The sequence below is a fragment of the Hibiscus syriacus genome, unplaced genomic scaffold (assembly GCF_006381635.1).
Source record: "Hibiscus syriacus cultivar Baekdansim isolate YM2019G1 unplaced genomic scaffold, ASM638163v2 tig00013285_pilon, whole genome shotgun sequence".
NCBI lineage: Eukaryota > Viridiplantae > Streptophyta > Magnoliopsida > Malvales > Malvaceae > Hibiscus > Hibiscus syriacus.
Window position 1 is genome coordinate 1,578,391 of NW_024062299.1, and position 10,855 is coordinate 1,589,245.

The 10,855-nt window shown below is 35.8% G+C and overlaps 1 pseudogene; it reads left to right on the top strand.

Annotated features, from left to right (window-relative positions):
- Positions 1-1,643: 1,643 nt before the first annotated feature.
- Positions 1,644-5,511, top strand: LOC120206099 (annotated as a pseudogene).
- Positions 5,512-10,855: the final 5,344 nt, after the last annotated feature.

Consider the following 10,855-nt stretch of genomic DNA (forward strand, 5'->3'; position numbering starts at 1 on the left):
GTTGTGTTCAGCTTCAGTTGGCATGCTAGAATAAAAGACCAGAAATACTGCTGCATCGATCGAGGTGTGAAGACAGATTGAAATAAGTCTTCAAGTGGGAGATTGTTGGTCAAAGCAGCACATGGGCTGCAAAATTATTAGAAGCCAGCGGCTGCTTGAAAATAATAATAATAGGGGGCTAAATTTTTTATTATTTTGTAATAGGGATAATTACAAAATTGAGTCATTGAACTTTAGGGTATTTACAAAGATTAGTCCCTAAGTTTCAACTATAAATACCCTAGCTCATTTAGCTTCAAAATCTTCTAGTTCTCTCTCAAGTGTGTTGTGTAAACACCTGTAAATTTTCTCTTAGTAAAAGATCTGCAGCAGCCCGGAGACGTAAGCACAATTGGCTGAACTCCGTTATCAATTTCGGGTATTATTTTTCCGCTTTTATTTCGCATTCGCACTAATCTGGTTATAAAGAAAATTACTTGTACTCGGTTTATTTCCTAACATGAAGTTGGTGCCAACTGCCAATCCCATCCTACCTTTACAGACACCATTTGGAGGTAAGTTCATGGACTAGTGTTGTCCACATAGCATAGTTTTCTTCTTTTTTTATGGTAAAACCAAAATAATTTTTATTAAATCTAAAGTCGAATCGGATGGTATTCAAATATTTACTTAAAGTGACATCATACTCATCATAATACTTTGTTAATTTGGTACATATAAATATATTCATAAGAAAAGAAATGATATTTTCATTTAGCATCTGTTGTTGTTGTTGTTGTCATTGTCCTCAGTTATTGCAGAGTACTATTTTGAGGGTCTTGAAATCTGTAATTTACTTTGGAAGTACTCATACATGGGAGAAGAAATATTACAAACATTACATAAAACATGAATTTGATGTTTCTTAAATAAAGTCTCGAGTTCATAGTTCTATTCGATTCAACTCTATTTATATGGGATGGAGCTGCTCTATTCTTTCCTCAAGTCTCTCTCTTTCTCTTAAAAGTTTTGACTTTTACACTCAAATATTGATTTATTTTTTTCCTTCTTTTTTATTTTTGCTAGAGCCAAGTCATGGCAGATTGTGATGAAGAAGAAGTGCTGTGGTCATATGAGAATGAAGATCCAACTCATTCAAATCCCTCTCCGAGGAAACGCAGGGAGAATTCTTCAAGTTCTTCATCTGCATGGCGGCTTCCATTGCTCAAATGAGTTAGCAACTCGGTGGCGGCGGCTCAGCAAACATCGGCTCCGGTTCATTTGATAGCAACTCGGTGATGATTGCTACAAATTACATTTTAAAGTTTAACAAGTCAAAGCAAGCTTGAGAATCACAATTTGTAGCACTCTTGTAAGTCTCAACGCATATATAAAGGCCTTTAAGGTATGTAAGTGGTTCATTTGGTCCTTTGTGTTATCATTATCTACTTTAAAACTTCATTACCACTATAAGTTTGAGCTTAAGGTTGTTTCTGATTTTGTATAAAAATTAAAAAAATATATATCAATATTTTAACTAGAGCAGTTACCGTAATAATTATTTTGATTAATTAATAATATTATAAAATAATAGGATCAAATTACATCAAACCAAAATACTGGAACTAAATCTCAAATTTTGACAATATCCAAAAGGAAAATGATGCTTTTAAGTATGTTAGTGGTTCATTTGGTCCTTTGTGTTAACATTATCTACTTTAAAACCTCATTACCACCATAAGTTTGAGCAAGGTTGTTTCTGATTGTGTGATTGTCCTATGTGGCTAAGTATCTTTTGCTGTTGTTTCATCACAACACACCATTTTTGTCAAATGGACTGAATTTTCTAAATGTTAAAGGCCGACAGTTCATGGCTGTCTGCCACTACCATAACTACTCCCACCTTTTACTTTCAGATTTATCCACTGATGAGAAAGGTGCTATGTATTTTCTGCAATCTTTAAACCAATGATTATTTTAGTTTCTGATTTCAACAAAAATCCCCAATAGATAACCAGTCCAACTTCAGGTCTTGGGTTCAATCGGGCCTTTGCCCCCAAAATTTTAGTCATATGAACATCACAAAAGAAAACTTACTGTTACTACATAAAGTGAAAGAAAACTGCAGGACTGTTACTGAGAGGAGATGTTAGAAACATAAGAAATGAGACATTTATGGTGATGTCCGTTTGTTGTAGTAGTGGACGGTTTTGTAATTTGGAAGTATTAAGAGAGGGCAGCTCGTGTGTCTATTTTCACCAATTGTTTCCCCCTCCCCCTTTGTACTCTTTAAGGTGGGAGAGAAAGAGAGAGAGGGTGTCATTAACAAAAAAAAATGAAGAAAAACTAGGCCTTTAAACTATTGATGCGTTGTCATTTCTAAATCTGTTTCTGAGTTTATTTTCCACTTCCAAGTTTCCATCTTTTTGTTTAAATTTTACATTTTTGAGAGAGAAAGCAACTTGTTTAGACCAATATGTATGTCAAGAGTAGAGGAGAGTATGCTTCAAAGCATGTTGTACCGAAGAACTTGGCCCTTTTGCTTTGTTTTGCTAGCTTCTTTGCTGGAATGTTTTTCACCAACAGGTACTTTTGGCCTTCTGGGATTCTGTTTTTAATCCTCAATTTGCAGTTTTTAGTTACTTTTGGTCAGTCTTGTATTAGATCTCTTGAAAGAAGCTTTTGGAAGTACTTTGATAAGCATGCTTTGTGAATCATTGTTGGAACAAACTGCTGTTGGTTAATTGTGGTCAATTCTGCAAGGGGCTAGCTGTATAGCGAAGGTGTTGAGATTAAAAGCTGAAACTATTCCTTTAAATTGCAATTAGAGCTTTAAATAGTACCCTAGGAAAGTCCTTTTTCTTCTAAAGATTAGTGTTTTCACCATATGGTAGAGTTTCTTGTTGCGTCTGCTGAGCTTCTTTCGTTAATGTTTTGGAAATGTCAGACATCTAAGGTGAACTTTGTTCAACATTTAGTTCTTTTTTCCATGGCTTACTCTATAACATATGTAAATCAGGATGTGGATTATGCCTGACGCCACAGGCATTCTGAGGACGTCTAGAACCGAGGACGAACGACCTGTAAACTGTGATCTGAAAATTGTGAGTGCTTCTTATCGGACATTTGTTCTATTCTTATCCATTTGATTGAGATTTGAAGAGCACATTAGAGTTTTTCCAGGTAACATTTTTTGTAACATCTGATCTTTTTTTCTCAATCTTAGAGGCTTCTAAAGAACGAAACCAATAGATCTAGAGGCATTCCGGGGTCTCAACAATCTATTCAGTAAGTCGAACTAGTGTGTTTTTTTATCTAACTTTGAGGTATTATAATCTAATGTGGACTTAAATGCATAGCTTATTGGTGTACATGGAATGTAGGACAGTGGATAAAGCAATTTCAGATTTGGAGATGAAATTAACGGCTGCCAGGGCGGAACGTGAGACTGTTCTGAACGACCCTATAATATCTGAGGACTTAAAGAATGTTGAATCTACTTCAAAAAGAAAATACCTTATGGTCATAGGAATCAATACTGCTTTTAGTAGTCGTAAGCGGAGAGATTCCGTGCGTACTACTTGGATGCCTCAAGGTGCATATATTGTTTCATTCAAGTCTTTAGTTTAATGGTTCTTGAATTTTACCTTTTTCTATGAGCTTCCTCTCTGAATATATGGAATCTTGCCATAAATGTCCCAGCTGAGAAGCGGAAAAATCTGGAGGAAGAGAAAGGCATCATCATACGCTTCGTTATAGGTCACAGGTAATTTCCACCCGTTCCGCCTATGCCTTTCTGATCCTCCATATTCCCATCTGTTGGTAAACTATTTGACTGTAAATTAGGGAGTAGAAAACTAAAATACCTGGTTGGTCTTTTCTCCAGTTCGACATTAGGCGGCATTCTTGATAAAGCCATCGAAGCTTAGGAAAGAGTGCATGGAGACTTTTTGAGATTGGTAATTCTTGTTATTAGTCATTACATATATCGAGCACTTAACTCTTGATATATATTTGCATAGAAGAATATTTCACAGGCCTTCACTTCTGTTTGTCATTAACAAATGCAGCAACACATTGAGGGCTACCTGGAGTTGTCCGGCAAGACGAAAACTTATTTTGCCACTGCTGTTTCCTTGTGGGATGCGGAATTTTCTGTCCAAGTTGACGATGTTCATGTAAATCTAGGTAAAACGAACTTTTTTTCTTTCATTTTTCATGTGTAAAAATCTTTATATGTAACGTAGTTCCATCGTGAATATGTCGAAATTTCTCTTTAGAATGAGATCGAGTCAATAACCAAGTTTTCAGAGTATCATCACCTATAAAAACTTTTCGTTGGACTATGGTGATCGTATTTTCAAAAAACTAAAAACCTTTTGCTTTGTATATTTTATGAGAAAACTAAGGTCGAGATGATTTTTCCTCGAAGTTGTTAATGATAAATTGCTGTGCTGCTTTCTCAAATAAAATTATTTCACTCCTTACTGAGTTTATATGCTCGGAATGACTTTAGCCGAACATAGAAAGAAACCTCGAGTTTATATCGGCTGCATGAAGTCTGGCCCTGTTCTTGCTCGAAGGTAAGCAGAACTTCCGATTTTCTTCCAAATTAGCTTACATTGAGATCTTGGCAATATTTTGTTGTTCTTATACATATGCTCTTTATTTAATAGGGGAGTGAGATACCATGAACCTGAGTACTGTAAATTCGGTGAGGTTGGAAACAAATACATCAGGCATGCTACAGGGAAACTGTATGCTATATCGAAGGATTTGGCCACTTACATATCGATAAATCAGTGAGTTCCTACTAGTATTTTCTCTCTGGTTCAACCCTGTTATGTTTGTTCAGTTGATATGCGAGCTCTAATGATAATAGTTATGCTCGATTTCAGGAATGTACTGCATAAATACGCTAATGAAGATGTTTCGTTGGGATCTTGGTTTATCGGGTTAGACGTAGAGCATGTGGATGATAGGAGACTCTGCTGCGGTACTCCGCCAGGTAAGGTGTTGGAAGTATAAAACTGATTTTGTGTGTATTATTTCATTTTGACTTCATTTTTGTTCTTGCAGATTGTGAGCGGAAAGCACAAGCCGGTAATATCTGTGCTGCTTCGTTCGACTGGCAGTGCAGTGGAATTTGCATGTCCGTGGAGAGGATTATGGACGTTCACAAACGATGTGGCGAAGACAAGAATGCTTTATGGACCACAAACTTCGCACAAACGACTAGGAATTCAACTCGAGGAAGATACACACGAGAGAACATGCATAGACATTCATAGGTATACTAAGATATACAAATATAGAGACCCCTTGCTTCGAGGGTATCCCTCTACTTTAGGGGATACCTACCCCCAACAGCAGTAACAAAGCATGAAGATAGATCTACATGACTCAAAACCCTCAATTCTTTGAATAGTAGAGAGCTGTATTACAAGCTAAGCTCCCTGCCATTGTGATGAGATCCATAGCTAATCTTTATGGGCAGCATTTTGCTGCTTCCTACTCAATAAAATCAACATATTACACATTTCATATTTGCAATACTCATCTCTCTTGTTTTTACAATGTCCATACAACTTTTAACCTATGAGGCTCTTTATGTTGATGTAACCGTATAGCTCAACGGGCCGACATCATAGATTTTCGCCGTCAGCTATCGATTGTATATTGAATCAGAAGATTAGTAGATAACCAAGTAACCGGCCCACTGATGATAAAGATACAGACATGACTGTGACCTGATTAAAACAAATATAATTAAAATAGCCATTATTGTCAAGCTTCTAATGCTGCAAGCACTGAATCATTGATTATAATGTTACCTAACACCATTCACTCCGCTACAAGCGTCCTTTGGGCCATTCAACTGGCATTCTTTTATAAAAAAGAAAATGGCCATGGCAGCTGGGAACTCTTTTTCATTCAGAAAGTAGTCATTGCTTTTGTTTTTCACTTACAGCCTAGCATATAACCTTTTATGGGTCCAAAAATCATGCCTCTGATCAAGTAAAACCTATTGGAAAAACATTCCCAACACTCGCAACACAATATATATGTGTGTGTGTTTGTGTGTACGCCATAGCAATTATATAATACCATTTCCATATGCGTATATACATAGTGCTAGCATTCATTCTAGACATCCAATTGTTTTGTATCTTTGCAAATACATAACATACATACATATTATATTCAAGTGCGTTATAAAGAAGCCTCAAAAAGACAGAATCTTGTCAACTACCCAAATATCAAATTTGTCAAAAAAAAGTTCAATTTCTTTAATTAAATATCTATCTTACCTACTACACACACAAGTTCCCTGAAATATTAAAAACAAAATACCCTCCATTTACCTTTAGAAAACAAGAAATATGGAGGGGGATCACATCTCAGTGATTTTGACATGGTTTTTTGTTTATTTACAACAAGACTTTTGGTACGATTTCCCTGCATGATAAAGACAATGCGCCATGAAACCATCCAGAAAGCTCTTATATGCTTGCATGCAACTTGAAAAAAATGGTTAACAAGAGCGAGAGATGATTAGGTTATCAGTTGTATGTTTTTATATAGAGAGAGAGAAAGAAAGGGTACAATAATTTATCCCAGATAATGAACAGCTTGAGGCTTGAGCATGCTTTGAGAAACATTTAGCTGTGCAGGTGTTGAGGGATACCTTGATTAATTGAAATCAAAGTTATATAGGACATATATAGGCAATTGTACGTGATATTGGCACGGCTCAATCAAATAACAATACTCTATCCTTAAGAGTGAAAGTTCTCTGATTGAACCGCACCAATATCTCGATCTTGCATTCGTATACTTCATTATGCTTCCCGTATGGTCTCTCTCACCAATCTTCCTGGAGAAGAAGTGCAACAGAAACAATACTGGTAAGGGATATATATATATATATATATTTACCTTCAACTTCGAACTTCAACGGATAAGGAAGATGATGAACAAATAACTCAATAGAAAGACACCCACACAAGAAAAAGAGCAGCTTTAGGGTATGTAAGAAGAAACATCAGTAGAGATTCTCATATATTAAATGAACGAGAAAAGAGATGGAAGTAGGCATGAAAATGGTATGGTAAGCATTGAATAAGGCACCAACCCAAGAACAAAGAGGAGGTTGGGTATATTAAATGTAAAGTTTTTAGAGATACAATGGGAAAAGCTCACTGGAAAGAACCCTTGAGCTTTCAATTCTGTATTTATGATGAGGTCGAGGAGGGCATGTCATTGATGTGGTGCCACCACCACCATTATTTGAATTTCAAAAAACCAAAAAAAAAAAAGAGAAAGCTTTGGAATAAAGTCATCGTTTGGTGAACTTATTTTCCTTTTTTAGGTTTTGTGTCAATCTGAATCTTTCTACGAAACCAAATCTCTTGGAAACCAGATTTTACATTGAAGAGCAAAAAAATCAAACAGTATTAAATTATTATTATTAATTATTAAATATTGAAGCTGGACCCCAAACCAGTAAAGTTTATTTTTGGGTTTTCTACCTCATGCTGCTGCCCCTAAAAGTCTAGCTGCAAAAGCTTTGTGCAGGGTTTCAAAGGTGAATTAAGTTTGGCCTGTCAAGTAACCCTGTGGTCAACGTCCCCATGGCTTGGAGTCAGGGAGTTTAGGCAGCAACTACCAAGAAACAAACGGCCTACAAATTACTTACTCAATTAGGTTTTTAAATTACGTTGCGAATGTAATTTAGTACTATAGATAAAATGAATATGTATGTTACATGTTTCATGAATAAGAATTGAGTTGACTAAGTCGCTTTTGAGTCTCATTATCATAATGTGATTATCCCCATTTCTTACCTGCACCTTCCTTTGTTGGATTACTAGAAATGTTAGGCATGGGGGTAAGACACAATAAATGAAGATTGACCCATGAGGCCATAAAAGTTTAAGACATTGTCTCCAAGAATGCTCTGATCATGTCACTGACAGACCCCATGTTCTACAATGTTGAATGTATGCCTGAAGCATGTTTCCCCTAATAAAAGCAGTGCCGGTTAACAAAGAAAAACAAATATAAATGTGAAATGTTTGCAGAATCACAAAGAAAATATAGTAAGAAAAGCCTACCATTTTCCAATTGTTTAATGATGAAATGGGTTGGCTACAGCCACTTACAGCATGCCTAAGCCTAATGCAACTTTAATTTTTGCTGATAGATAGTGTATTGCTTGATGGTGTATGCTTACCTACTAGACCACTAAAGTAGTTTAATCAAATTAGCGGGATCAGTAGTTGGTTTTGATCAGAATAAGCAGTGCCTTTGGTGATCGGGAAAGTTCGGTAATGTTTGATGACAGTTTATCTCTTTTAATTTAGACAAAGAGTCGTGAGAAGTTGATACCTCTTTTGGTAAGCGTTTTACCAAAAGGAAAAGCTAAAATCTGCCATGTATCCCCTCCAATGATCTATCCCTACCTCCATGTGAATTGGTGTCTGCAATCTCCCCCCCACACTTCTTTCACAGCACAGACAAAAACCCTAGGCTCTATCTCAATATTCTCTCTTTTTATTCATAGACCATTAATACAGTATTAACAAAGAGCTAAGTTCTCAAATGGAATACCAATGAACTAAAGTGGCAAGCTGTATAGCTAGTGCTGATATATAAATGAACATTACTGCACAAATTTATGAACCGAGTCAACACTTAATTGCCGTACTTCTGCCAACATAGTAACATAATAACGCACCTCCTCAATATGTAAAACCTCGACCGTTGTTCCTTTGCAATGGTTAAACACTTGTTCATGCTCAAGCACGTTTCACTATTATCCTCGCAACGCTCCCCTTCTTCGACATCGCCTGCTGTCGACGGAGCCGACCGGCACTGACCCATGTTTTCTTTTTCTGGGGACACTGCAAATTGTGTGACAGTGAGATATTACTTGCAGATGGAATCTTAAATGGAGTAGTAAACGTAATGGATCATACTCTCTCCTATATTAAATGCATGCTCTCCATGGATCTACACTAGGGCCAGTGTTATTTTTCTTCGTCGTGCTTTGCCCTTTTATTTAGGTGTTTGTATATACGTACGTTGATGTAGATACGTATGGAATCAGATTTCTGTGATGGATAAATCTCTTTCCCTTGAAAAAATCAGTAGAACTCCCTAATAAAGGATTGTTTACATGCATTATTACTCTCCGTACAAAAGTTCTGTCAATGATTTATAAGAAGTGACCCAACGCTATTATTGGTTTGGCTGTGTGAACTTTTGTGGTTGCTAATTAAACAACGCCTTCCTTTTAAGGATTTATTTTTCCATAGACAATGTCACGCCAAATTGGGCAAATAAACACCCCGGTGGATTATTTTGCCCAGTAGGACACATAAATTAAATTTTTAATTTGGGATCTACACTAATTACAACAGTGTTTGTTGGACTCATCATGTTGGTATGACGAGATTCATGAGATATAATTTTTTAATAGTTGTGTTAGACGGACCCTACATCTAGAATAAATTTAATATATATTGAGGGAGTCCTAATAAAAAAATATTTTTTTATTTTTTAAAATAAAAATAAAAAATAATATTTTAATGCCCATGAAACTCACGCCGGTGTGACAAGTTCAAACGGATATAAATTTAACTTTTTTGACCGTTGTTCAATGGTCGAATTTTTTTAAAAATTTCAATAAAACTCGTCACACCGATATGATGAGTTCCAACTGCTATTTTCAATTTGAAAAAACTAGCTATTGGATAGTATAGTATTAATAGAGGTTTGAGTTGGATTGATTTTTCACTTGTAATCAAACATTTTATTAGAGCAAAAACTTTTGCGTTGAAGAACTTGTGTTGAAATAAACTCAAGAGAAGAAATGATACGCCTTGATGATGTTCATATTTCGTCGATCGAGTTGACAACATAAAATTTAATTTGTTTTATTTCATTTTAGTTTTGACAAAATTATAGTATTAATGATAATTATTTATGTAATTGTATTAAATAATTTATTTTCAAGTTGTAGCGAGAAGAACGAGTCATTCGTCATTGAGGAATGACGAATAAAGAGCCACATGAGATTATGGTGATATATCTTTCACAATCCGAATTATATGGAGCGATGTTTCTTCGCGAATTTAATGTGATGTCGGCACTGATATTGGCGCTGATTGAGCGTTGGAGGCCCAAAACTCATTTACCTTGTGGTGAAATAACAATAACTTTGGAAGATGTTGAGTATCAACTTGGCTTTCCGATTAATGGTATGACATTGGTGCTTCGCAACACTTATAAGGTAAATGATGTTATTTCTAATTTATTGAGAAATGAGACTCCAGTCGATGTCACTGATAGGTTACGGGTACGGATGTCGTGGTTGGAAAGAGAATTTAGAGTAGATAAAAAAATCAACAGAGCAAGAGGTGATATATGCAGCTCGAGCATATCTTATGATGTTGATTGGAGGGATCTTGCTACCGGATAAATCGGGAAATTTGGTGTACACCCAATATCTTCCGGTAATGGATGATTTCGATGTATGTCGCTAATATAGTTGGAGTTCTGCAATTTTGGCATTTTTGTATCGTGAACTATATAAGGCGACTGTAGTCGTTAGAGGAAAAAAAACAGATGTAGTGGGTTGTTTAGTTTTGTTCCAATCATGGGCATAGTATCGTCTCCCGTTTATGACGCCTATTACATCCGCTCCTATGGAGTTTTCTCTCGCCGCAAGGTTAATTCATATATTTAAAGTTTTGATATTTTATAATATTTATTTAAATATTTTGAAAATGACAATAAATAATATAATTTTGTTTAGATGGCGACACCGAATAACCGATACAAAGTTGTCTAGTGCAACCAAAGTATATAT